Source organism: Podarcis vaucheri (assembly GCF_965113315.1).
Source record: "Podarcis vaucheri genome assembly, chromosome: 10".
Lineage (NCBI taxonomy): Eukaryota > Metazoa > Chordata > Lepidosauria > Squamata > Lacertidae > Podarcis > Podarcis vaucheri.
In genome coordinates this window covers 50,032,662-50,044,979 of record NC_138748.1, presented here as the reverse complement: position 1 = coordinate 50,044,979, position 12,318 = coordinate 50,032,662, and the positions used below count along the sequence as shown (strand labels likewise).

Here is a 12,318-nt window from a genome sequence, read left to right as displayed (position 1 = left end):
GAGATTTGCATGTTGTCTGCAGATACTATGGTTCTGGTTCTCCAAAGACTGGATGAAATCCTCACCAGAATAGTTAACATTGAGAAACAATTGGATACTAGTTCCTCCCCTTTAAATGCCCAAGGGCTTAAAGGGATGATAATAAATGACTCTGTTAACAACTCACCAACTCAAACTATGGATGAAGTGAGGTCCTGTCAAGTCTTACAAACGAACCAGATAATGCTTGAGATTCACCGATACACTCATAGGTGGATGAACCGCAGACAAATTACTATGTCCTTGTCTCAGCTCTTGAATTACCATTACCGAAATGTAGATCTAGAAAATTTCCACTTCCTGCCTACCTTGAGAAACACCATGCGCCTATTTATGACCTTTAGGTCATCAACCCTCCCATCTCGACTCATGGAGATAAAGGATACTCTATGGTGGTTCCACTCTCTCCGCCCAGTGAGGGTATTTAAAGACGAAACAAGGAGGCAATTGGTCCCTTGCATAGAGTCAAAGCTAATGCGGATAAAGGAAACCAAGCTCAACACTAGAAATACTAATTGCCCTAAGGAAGAAAAGAACTCTGTAAGCCTAGAATTACAAGACCTGAAGAAGAGGCTAATGAGTATAAAGACTGAGATTTCTATCCAAAATATAAGGACAGTAGAGCCTAGAGCACAATATTTAAAGACGTCCAATAGCTCTTTATCCCATAGAAAGACATCAGTGCAACTCCCTGTTCCCTTTTCAAACGACACCAAATTAGATGAGGAATTTGGCACCTCCGACATTTCTATGGCAACAACACCTAAAGAATTCTATGCTGCTGACAATCTGGAGATATCCAGCACCAACTCTACATCTGGACCTTTGCCTAATGTTCCAAAAACTTATCAGAATGATCAGCCTTCTCTACTGTACTCCTGGCGAGACAGGATGGACAGATCTTCCGAATTCGAATCTGGCTCTTTGTTGGCCAGTGATCCACATTTTATAACACATACCTCATTAATACTTCCACAGCCACAGATAGAACCAACAATCCTCCAATTAACCCAGGAGGGAGAGGGGGATTGACAGTTAATGAAACACCATGGGACTGTCCCCCCCGCTTGGGGTGCGGTTGGTTGGGTTTTATCTTCTAGGGATACTTACCCTATCAGACCTCCACCTCTTTCCCATACCATTTTGACCCAGGAGTCCTGGCCCAAGGATGACTTGTTATTGAGGGGATGTTACCCATCTATTGGGGAGGCTAGTATGGGATCTGGGATTTCCACAATTGAAGGGCTAGGGAGGAATGGCGGTGGGGCTAGATATCTCTATCGGCGAAGGGTTTTGAGATGCAGTGATCCTCGAACCCCTTCCAATCTACGCCCCATCCCAAGGGATGAGGGTAGGGAGAGCAAGGATTACACACCTCCGTCATTGGTGCTGTGCAATGCCAGGTCCATAGGCAACAAAACTGCCACCATGCGTGACTTTTTTGTCTCGCAGGGGATTGACCTGGCTTGCGTGACGGAGACCTGGGTACGGGAAGGCGAAGTAGTCTCCCTACATGAGATAACACCCCCAGGTTTCTCTGTCCTCCATCAATCGCGGACTGTGGGTCGGGGGGGAGGAGTAGCGTTGTTATTCCGGGAGGATTGCTCTTTCAGAGCTCTGCCATCACCGGCGATCTCCGGCATTGAATGTGTTGGTCTCGTGTGGGGCACCAAGGAGAACTTGGCTGTCTGGCTGGTGTACCGACCACCCAGCACATCTGCAGCCACCCTGTCAGATCTGCTGGAGGCGGTGGCGGGCTGGGCCTTGGAGTTCCCAAACCTACTGGTTTTGGGAGACTTCAACGTCCATGCCGATGCCGCTCCCTCCTCACAGGCTCTGGACCTAGTGACTTCCATGGCAACACTAGGGCTCTCCCAGTTTGTTTTGGGCCCCACTCATCAAGCAGGCCACACGCTGGATCTGATCTTTGGGGCTGGCATAAATGTGATCATGCTCCCCGCTGTGAAAGTGCCATGGTCTGATCACTACGCTTTAAAAGCCAAGATTGACTTCCCGCTCCTCCCCGGCTCGGGTGGCGAACCTATTTGGGCTCGTCCACGAAAACTGATGGATCCTGATAGATTCCGACAAGCCTTGCGGAACCCTGCTCCTCCTGGCGACTCATTAGATGACCTTGTTGAGGACTGGAATAACCGGCTCTTGGCAGCCATTGATGAGATCGCGCCTAAGCGCCCTCTGCGACCCCGTTGAAACCGGGCCCCTTGGTTTACTGAGGAGCTTCGGAAAATGAAGCGGGATCTCAGACGGCTAGAGCGAGTATGGCGACGGACTCGTGACGGAGCCTCAAGAACATCTTATAGGACGCTTATGAAAGCCTATGAGATGGCTATGAAAGCTGCTAAGAAATCTTACTTTGCAGCTTCCATTGCATCCGCTAGCTCTCGCCCGGCACAACTTTTTAGAATAATTAGGTCAATAACGTCCTTAGGAGGACAACCAAATTTAAGCACAAATTCGACCCACAGCTGTGAGGCATTCGCGAGCTTTTTTGCGGAGAAAGTCCTGTTGCTCCGCCGTGACCTCCCTGCCAATTTAGATACAGTGACTGAACTGGAGGCCCCTCGACTGACTTCAGGTCCAGTGTTGGACCATTTCGATCGGATACTCCCTACTGATGTGGATAGATTCCTCCAAGTTGGTAGGCCCACCACCTGCCTCCTTGATCCGTGCCCGTCTTGGCTGATTAGGGAGTGTCCAGATGTTGCGCGGACCCCCCTGGTTGAAATTATCAATTTGTCCCTTGACACGGGGACATTCCCAGGGGAACTGAAGGAAGCAGTGGTGCGTCCACTCTTAAAGAAAACTTCATTAGATCCCTTAGACCTATCCAATTACCGCCCAGTTTCAAATCTTCCATACCTGGGTAAGATAATTGAGAGAGCGGTTGCTGAACAGCTTCGTAGGTTTCTGGAGGAAACATCGGCATTAGATCCATTTCAGTCCGGTTTCCGTCCTGGTTTTGGGACGGAGATGGCTCTGGTTGCCCTAACAGATGATATCCGTAGACAACTGGATCGAGGCGGGTCAGGACTGCTGATCCTTTTAGATTTGTCAGCAGCCTTTGACATGGTCGATCATGATCTTCTGGACCATCGCCTTGCAGACGTGGGGATACAGGGCATAGCCCGTAACTGGTTGTGCTCTTTTATCTCTGGTCGGGGACAGAGGGTGGCACTAGGGAGGGAAATGTCGTCACGCCACTCCTTGGTGTGTGGAGTGCCGCAGGGTGCAATTCTCTCCCCAATGCTTTTAAACATCTTTATGCGCCCCCTTGCCCAAATTATCCGGAGCTTTGGGCTGGGCTGTCATCAATATGCTGATGACACTCAGCTCTATCTGCTGATGGATGGCCACACCAACTCGGCCCCTTACACACTGACCAGATGCTTGGAAGCTGTGGCTGGATGGTTTCGTGGGAGCCGATTGAAACTAAATCCTTCGAAGACAGAGGTCCTATGGCTAGGTCGGGATAGCATGGGGATGAGGGGCCAACTCCCTTCTCTTGCGGGGGCCCAATTAGTGCCATTGCCTTCCGTTAAGAGTTTGGGTGTAATCCTTGACGCCTCCCTTTCCATGGAGGCGCAAGTCACAGCAACAGCCAAGGCGACATTTTTCCACCTTCGCCGCATCAAGCAGTTGGTCCCTTACCTTTCCCGCCCCGACCACAGTGATCCATGCAACAGTCATCTCCAGGCTTGACTACTGTAATTCGCTCTACGCGGGGCTGCCCTTGAAGCTGTCCCAGAAACTCCAGCGGGTACAGAATGCTGCAGCGAGGCTCCTCACGGGGTCTCTGCCATGGGAGCATATTCATCCAGTGCTTTTCAAGCTGCACTGGCTCCCGGTGGAGTACAGGGTCAGATTTAAGGTGCTGCTTTTGACCTTTAAAGCCCTTCACGGCCTAGGACCCTCGTACCTACGGGACCGCCTCGCCTGGTATGCCCCACGGAGAGCCTCAAGGTCCATAAATAACAACACCCTAGTGGTCCCAGGCCCTAAGGAAGTTAGATTGGCTTCAACCAGAGCCAGGGCCTTTTCAGCACTGGCCCCAACTTGGTGGAATGCTCTGTCTCATGAGACCAGGGCCCTGCAGGATCTGATTTCTTTCCGCAGGGCCTGTAAGACAGAGTTGTTCCGCCTGGCCTTTGGATTGGAGCCAATTTGATTCCCTCCCCCCCTTTTCTTTTTTCTTTTCCTTCTCCTGCAATGAGGCTTCATTTTAATATTTTAATGTTCCATTATTTTAATGTTGTATTTTATTTTTGTTTTTAAGTTGTAATCACTCATCTTGTTTTTATTATTGCTTGTAAGCCGCTCTGAGCCTGGCCTTGGCTGGGGAGGGCGGGGTATAAATAAAAAAATAGTATTATTATTATTATTATTATTATTATTCTCATAAATAAAAATGACTGTTTGACAACTTGCTTTTCTGTGTTTGTCTTTTATGGCTGCAAGCTCTCTTGGGAACAATTTATGTGGGTGCTTAATTTAAACAGAAGCTCTTCAAAAATAAGCTCAGCTTGAAAGCTCCCCTGTTTTCTTCTGCCACCCATTATCTAATGATTAACAAAAGACAGCATACCAAAGCTGCTGAATGAGGTGAATTGTTTTTTCAAATTCCTATGTATATGGAGGAATTGGTTAGTTTGGTGAAATTTACCTGGCTAAAAATTATAGGCATCTGCTTTCCAGTCTATTTGAGGTTGATATCCTGGATTCACATTTACTGACACATCAAACAGGTCCACACACACAAGGTGTACTACGAAGTTAGCTTGGCACAGATCTGGGGCACCAAGTAATAACTGCGAACAAATATTGATGGGATATTGTCGTAGTATTTATTTTGGCTGTTTTTAATGCTTACTCCATATGGCACTGTTTACTCTATGGAACTCTTGGATATCTACTGTTTTATACTAACAACAGCCAACTATTTCTTCTCTGATTCTCATTTATTTTTCAAAGCATTGGTGTCTCTATAAATAGTCATGTTGTTGTTTGTTTAAATTCTATTTAAATATATAGGTTGAACTTTCTAGACAGTCTGGGATTGCAAGTAATACTTTCTGAATGACCCTAATTTTCACTTTGCATCCTTGAACTCTGCCTTCTGCAGCAACTTCTAGGTGAAATTACAAAGGCAGATCCTACATTTATAGTTATGCACAGCCATCCACTTTGCCTTAACATCATTAGCATTCACAAACTGAAGCGGTACAACTGAACTGCAAATGACAGCAAAACCAAACACGAAACTAGAAAGGAGAAACGCCCAGCGCCTTGGTAATATCAGCAGATGCAATAATCTTAACATTTAGGTGGTGACCTATTTTTGTAGCACCCCGGGGGGGGGCACTTAAGAGACTTTGCCTTTTCTGCCCAGCTTATTCCACCCCAAACCCTGGGGCTAGAAACAGAAATAAAACCAGTATATGAAGAGGACGCAATAGTATTATAAATTTCTCAGGAGAGTGTAAAGGGGCGGAGGGGAGGGAGCAAGAGGGATGCTCGGGATGAGGAAATGCTATTCCAGTTTAGCCATAATGATTTAACAAGGTGGGGGAGAGAAAGTCAGGTTGGTGAGGAAGGAGCAGCCAGCCTGTCAGCCGGGCCCGGGGCTGCCTCGGAGGCAGATGCCGTTCTTCGTTCACTTCCCCGCGGGGATTCCCTTCCCTCCATCTCCGGGGGTGGAGGAAGCGGTGGCGGCGCCTTTCCCGCCCTTCCTCCGCATCTCCTTCTCCACCCTCGGGCCACCCGCTCTCCTACCTGGGCAATGGCGAACCAGGGAGGGGAGCCAGCCACCCGCGGCGGCAGCAGCCTCCTCCTCCTCCGCCGCCGCTCGCCTCCATCCTCGCCGCCGCCCGCTCCTCGCGCACAGGAAGGAACTTGCCCGCGGCCGCCGAGGAGGCAGAAGCAGCTCCTCCGGGTAGAAGAAGCGGCGCCGCCTCCGCCGCCCCACTGAGCACGCGCGGCAGAGGCCGGGGGAGAGCGGGGAGGGGGCGGCCGGTTGCGCAGGCAGGCAGGCGCTGATGTGGCCGGGCGTCGCCGGCGCTCGGAAAACTCCTCAGCGCCTCCACGGCGGGGGCCGCGGGAGCTCCAGGGAACCCCGCTCCGCGCAGGCCGGAGCGGCCCGCCTCGGAGCGCCAGGAAGCGCCGAGGGGCCCGGAATGGTCGCTTGCGGCTTGCACGGGGAGGGCCCACCCTGGAAAGACACGAGTTCCTTCGTTCACACGTTCCTGGCACGCGACGCGCGCCTTGGAGGAGAAAGAGCCGCCTCATATTATATAACTAGTTGGAGGGAAGAGCGCACGGGTGCGTGGGTGGGATTGCAAGCAGGCAGCATCTCTGAAAGCAGGGCTGGGGGCAGCCGGACGCCCTCTTCCAGCATGGCCAATGGGCAGGGAGGATTGGGGATGTAGTTAGGCAAGTTCCCCTCAGACAAAAAATGGCACACGTGTCTATACAGTGGCGGACCTTGATGTCTCAAATTTCAGCGGCGCCCCTCTGCAAAGCTAAAATCCAGCACACACACACACCTACACACCCTACCCCTCCACCTCTCGCCTTCCGTTGGATGTCACAGTTGTGGCGCCCCAGAAGCTCCATATCTTAATTCATTGAGGATTAAGGCGTGATGGCTAATAGTCATGATGGCTTTATATTTGCTCTGGTATCAGAAGCGTTGACTCTCTGAATACCAGTTACTGAGGAGCATGAGAATGGAAGTGCTGCTGTGCTCATGGGTACATCTCCCCCATTTTCAATCATACTCTGAAAAGGAGAGTACTGGTTATGAGAAAATCTGGATTGAGGGAGGGGAAGGCAGTGATTTGGAGGAGAACCGTCATATCGGCAGTGGAAAATTAAAGGTGGTTACAGGAAGCCTACTATCCACATTAAAGGACAGTATGAATGGGCCCTTAGATGAAAAGAAGGCAGTAAGCCTTATATATCTCTTAATCACTGGGAAATCATTGGGACATTTTCACTGCACTCCTGCCAGACGTATGTTTCCTAAACCACTGAGCCTCTTGGGCTTACCAATCAGAAGGTCAGCGGTTCAAATCACAGTGATGGGGTGAGCTCCCATTGTTATGTCCCAGCTCCTGCCAACCTAGCAGTTCGAAAACATGCCAGTGCAAGTAGATAAATAGGTACCGCTGCGGCAAGAAGGTAAACAGCTTTTGTCACGGTGTCCCATTGCACCAGAAGCGGTTTAGTCATGCTGGCCACATGACCTGGAAAGCTGTCTTTGGACAAACACCGGCTCTCACAGCCTGAAAGCGAGATGAGCACCGCAACCCCATAGTCGCCTTTGACTGGACTTAACCGTCCAGGGGTCCTTTACCTTTCTTTCTTTTTTACCTTTTTCAGTTTTCAACTCAAAAAAGAAAGCAAACAACCCAAAATGATAAATACGTTCTGAAAAGTAAGAGTGCTAGAATAAAAATGCAGAAATGATCTGGGCTGCATGAATAGGAGTATAGCATCTAGATCAAGGGAAGTAATAGTGCCACTGTATTCTGCTCTGGTCAGACCTCACCTGGAGTACTGTGTCCAGTTCTGGGCACCACAGTTCAAGAAGGACACTGACAAACTGGAACATGTCCAGAGGAGGGCAACCAAAATGGTCAAAGGCCTGGGAACGATGCCTTATGAGGAACGGCTAAGGGAGCTGGGCATATTTAGTCTGGAGAAGAGGAGGTTAAGGGGTGATATGATAGCCATGTTCAAATATATAAAAGGATGTCATATAGAGGAGGGAGAAAGGTTGTTTTCTGCTGCTCCAGAGAAGCGGACACGGAGCAATGGATCCAAACTACAAGAAAGAAGATTCCACCTAAACATTAGGAAGAACTTCCTGACAGTAAGAGCTGTTCGACAGTGGAATTTGCTGCCAAGGAGTGTGGTGGAGTCTCCTTCTTTGGAGGTCTTTAAGCAAAGGCTTGACAACCATATGTAAGGAGTGCTGTGATGGTGTTTCCTGCTTAGCAGGGGGTTCGACTCGATGGTCCTTGTGGTCTCTTCCAACTCTATGATTCTATGAGAATATTGTTTTCCCCCAAGCCCTGGGGAAAGGTTCTAAGAACCATAGCTAACTACTCAGGTATAACTGATTTAAATTACCTGACCTCCAGAAAGAATGCATTAAAACGTGAGTAGTCATGTTTGTTGCATCATTTAATTATTGGTTCAAGGAGGAAGTTCAGATTACTTTATTAATAATTTATACTATGTGTTTTTCTTTGAGCAGAGACGTGCTAAACAGAATGAGGAAACAGTTTAAGAGTACCATCTTCATTTTCAAAGGTCACCACGGATTGTTGTGTGTGGCAGGGGGTGGACTTTCTCCACTGGTAAACTTGCTAACCACTCTGGCTTCTTCCTGCTTCTGTAACTTTCAGTACCTTTCCCCAACTACTTATTTCTCTTTAATTAAAAAGTTCAAGAGAAGTCTAAAGCGAAAAGCTCCATTCCTCTGTTTTGCATCACAACTGCAAAACAGAACAAAAAAGCTGGCACGCCGAGCCAGCAGCAAGTATATATGCTGTTGGCAAATTATAAAGATGCATTTGCTTGCACTCGTGAAAGCTTTATTGGCAACAAAAGACAACAGTCAACAATTCTTTACTTATTTTAGGTTTAGTGTAAAATACACTTCCCTTGGAAACATCAACTGGCATAGCTGAAAATAATAATCTTGCAGTGTTTTTGGCTGTGTTAACTGGCCTTGATCCAGAGACTGAACAGCAGTACACGGTGAACCTGCTGCTACTTAGCAGCATTGGAAGACAGCCTTGCCAGCACCAACCGTGAGATACATCCCCTTCTTAGTGATCAGCTTCACTGCCAGGCCACTGGTATTCTATGGGTATGAGTATAATCCCATACCAGTAGAAAAGGTGGTGGAATTATAGTGGTTTTATCTGTGTCTTCCACACCTCCATGCAATTTTCTTCGTATTCTGTGATGTTTCAATAGTATTACATCCGCACTGGTGAATGGTATCCTATTAATAGCTCTGACCATTTGTCTTATTCCTACTGTCTCTCGAGTTCCCCTTTTAATTAATTTAATTTTTTGGGGTGCGTGTGGAAACTTACAGTGCCATCATGTCACCATGTTGCAATTCCATTTCAGAGTCCTGGGTGATGCATGAGAACCCAGTGCAGTTATTCAGATTGTGAGCTCCTATAACTTGCTAGTTATTGCTGTTTTTGTTTGCATAGTCATAGGGCTGTTGTATTCACTTTACTATCAGGTGCTTACAAAATAAGGCACAACATTTGTGGGTGACACTGCACTGTGGATCTGGGACAATGCTAAATGGATGGAACATTTTCACACATCCTGAGCCACCCTTTTTGAAATTGCTGAAATTCTCTCAGACTGTAGTGGTTGGTGCCAATTGTCTAACCAATAGTGAAACATTGTACACATCCAGTTAGAGATCCAGTAGAATAATCTGTGCATTAAAAACAAATTTCTATGCCTTTACTACCCCTTACTCTTTTGGAATACAGTGGTACCTCGGGTTAAGAACTTAATTCGTTCTGGAGGTCTGCTCTTAACCTGAAACTGATCTTAACCTGAAGCACCACTTCAGCTAATGGGGCCTCCTGCTGCCACTGCACCGCCACTACACGATTTTTGTTCTCATCCTGAAGCAAAGTTCTTAACCCGAGGTAATATTTCTGGGTTAGCGGAGTCTGTAACCTGAAGCATATGTAACCCGAGGTACCACTGTACTAGACTAATTAAACTTAAAATCATGTCAACATTTCTCTTGTAGAGTTTTCCCCATTTGAAGAACATCCTCACTATTCCTGATTTAAAAAACAAAGCAAAACTCATAGCATATGCATATCAAAAAGTTCTTAGTTCTATAAACACTAAGGACCTTTCTACACAATAAGTCAAAACTTAGCTTTCTTCCACCTCCAGTATTTATCTCTCAAGGACCATTCTGTAGAAAGATGCATAGATGTACATTGGCGAAATGGGAAATCTAAGAAACTCTTGTGAGCAGCACCAAATATTTATTTCACGGGGGGGGGATAAGAATGGTCATAATCTGCTCCTTAAAACAATAGGCAGCCCCCCCAAATGACACAAATACCCCACCAAAGCAGGAAACATATTTCCAAATAGTCAATCCTTCAACAGAACAACAACAAAAAAGGCATATGAAACACCCTCAGCAAAAAAGTAAAAAAAAAGGAGGGGAGCAGGAGGGTTGGCAGGTATCAAGGGGGTTGTCTGTGGGTGTTGTGTGACTCATGGGCACCACACTGGGGATTCCAGAGCTCAGCACAGAAATATAGTCAGGTATTTGCACATACTGAGGAAGGAAATCTTGAGTTCACACTGTTGCTTGTTCCTGCCAATTCTAATACAGTGGTACCTTGGTTTACGAACTTAATCCATTCCGGAAGTCTGTTCTTAAACCAAAGTGTTCTTAAATCAAGGCGTGCTTTCCCTTAGCAGCAGGGGACTCAATTTACAAATGGAACACAGGAAGCGGAACATGTTCTGCTTCCAAGGCAAAGTTCACAACCAAAACACCTACTTCCGGGTTTGCAGCATTCTTAATCCAAGTTGTTCATAAACTAAGCTGTTCTTAATCTATGGTACCACTGTAGGCTTTTTTTTTTTTGCAATCTGAATATGGGCATGCTGGACATGGATGGATCCATAACTCATGATCTGTCAAATGACAAGTGCCATGAGTGATGCATGCCGGGAGCGATGACTCAACACCTTCTAAATGCACACCATCCGGAAGATTTTGGGCATCACATGGCAGGACAGGGTTTCAAACCAAAGTGTGTTCTCCCAAGCCCATATTCCCAGCATGTTTACACTCCTGTCTCAGCGACGTCTAGCTCATGTCCACAGAGTAGAAGATGGCAGGACCCCCAAGGATGTGTTGTATGGGGAGCTGACTTCAGGCACTAGGCATGTTGGCAGACCAGCTCTGTGTTACAGTTATTTCTGCAAATGTGGCATGAAGGCTGGCAACATTAACCCTGCCATATGGGAATCTCTTGCAGATGGTCACAGCGCCTGGAGACAGTCAGGTTGTGTGTCCACAGCAGTGACCAGTGTAGGAATGATCACTGGGAGGAGTGCAGAAAGAAGTCCTGTATCAGCACAACTGGATGCCTTCATCTGCCTCAGCTGCAACAAAACATGTCTCTCCCATATCAGTGTCTACACTCACAGCAGGCATTGTAACTCTCCAACTGCTTGACTTCACCCCTAAAGGCACACTCTTCCATCATCTCCCAAGACAGACAGATGCCAACCAAAATGGCAATAAAAAGGTAAAGGACCCCTGACAGTTAAGTCCAGTCGTGAATGACTCTGGGGTTGTGGCACTCATCTCGCTTTACTGGCCAAGGGAGCCGACGTTTGTCCACAGACAGTTTTTCCGGATCATGTGGCCAGCATGACTAAGCCACTTTTGGCAAAACCAGAGCAGCGCATGGAAACACCGTTTACCTTCCCACCGGAGTGGTACCTATTTACAGTGGTACCTCGGGTTACAGACGCTTACGGTTACAGACGCTTCAGGTTATAGACTCTGCTAACTCAGAAATAGTACCTCAAGTTAAGAACTTTGCTTCAGGATGAGAACAGAAATCGCGCGGTGGTGGCGTGAGGCCCCATTAGCTAAAGTACCTCAGGTTAGGAACAGTTTCAGGTTAAGAACGGACCTTCAGAACAAATTAAGTTCTTAACCCGAGGTACCACTGTATCTACTTGCACTTTGACATGCTTTCGAACTGCTACATTGGCAGGAGCTGGGACCGAGCAACAGGAGCTCACCCCGTCGCAGGGATTTGAACCGCCGACCTTTCGATCGGCAAGCCCTAGGCTCAGTAGTTTAGACCACAGCGCCATCCACGTCCCTTAAAATGGCAATAGAAAGTGGTAAATGTATGATATCTCAAGTGATATGGACTGGACTTTGTAATGTAGAAGATTCACTTCTTATCATCTCTTCAAATTACCCAATTGTTTTTACTGATTTCAAGGTGCAGTTCATGATAAGCATCTACAGCAATACGAGTAAAGAGCAAATTCTGTTTTGTCAGCTTGAGTCAGCTACACGGGTGTGAGTAATTCTATCAAAAGATAATTTGCGTGCCTTAAGGGAAATGTTTTAATCTCAGGGGCACCTGCCAAGCTCTGACAACTAGCGCATTTCAAAAATAGCAGCTAGTCATCTGCTTGCCAGCATTCAAACTT

At 47.3% G+C, this 12,318-nt stretch overlaps 1 protein-coding gene across 1 annotated transcript in view; it reads right to left on the bottom strand.

Moving 5' to 3' along the window:
• Window positions 1-6,018, bottom strand: part of SLC41A2 (solute carrier family 41 member 2) — a 48,889-nt gene extending 42,871 nt beyond the window's left edge. The window contains exon 1 of the mRNA XM_082240538.1: window positions 5,830-6,018. The gene's annotated coding sequence lies outside the window, so the exon portion shown is untranslated. The remainder of the gene's footprint in view (window positions 1-5,829) is intronic.
• Between the last annotated feature and the right edge of the window lie 6,300 nt (window positions 6,019-12,318).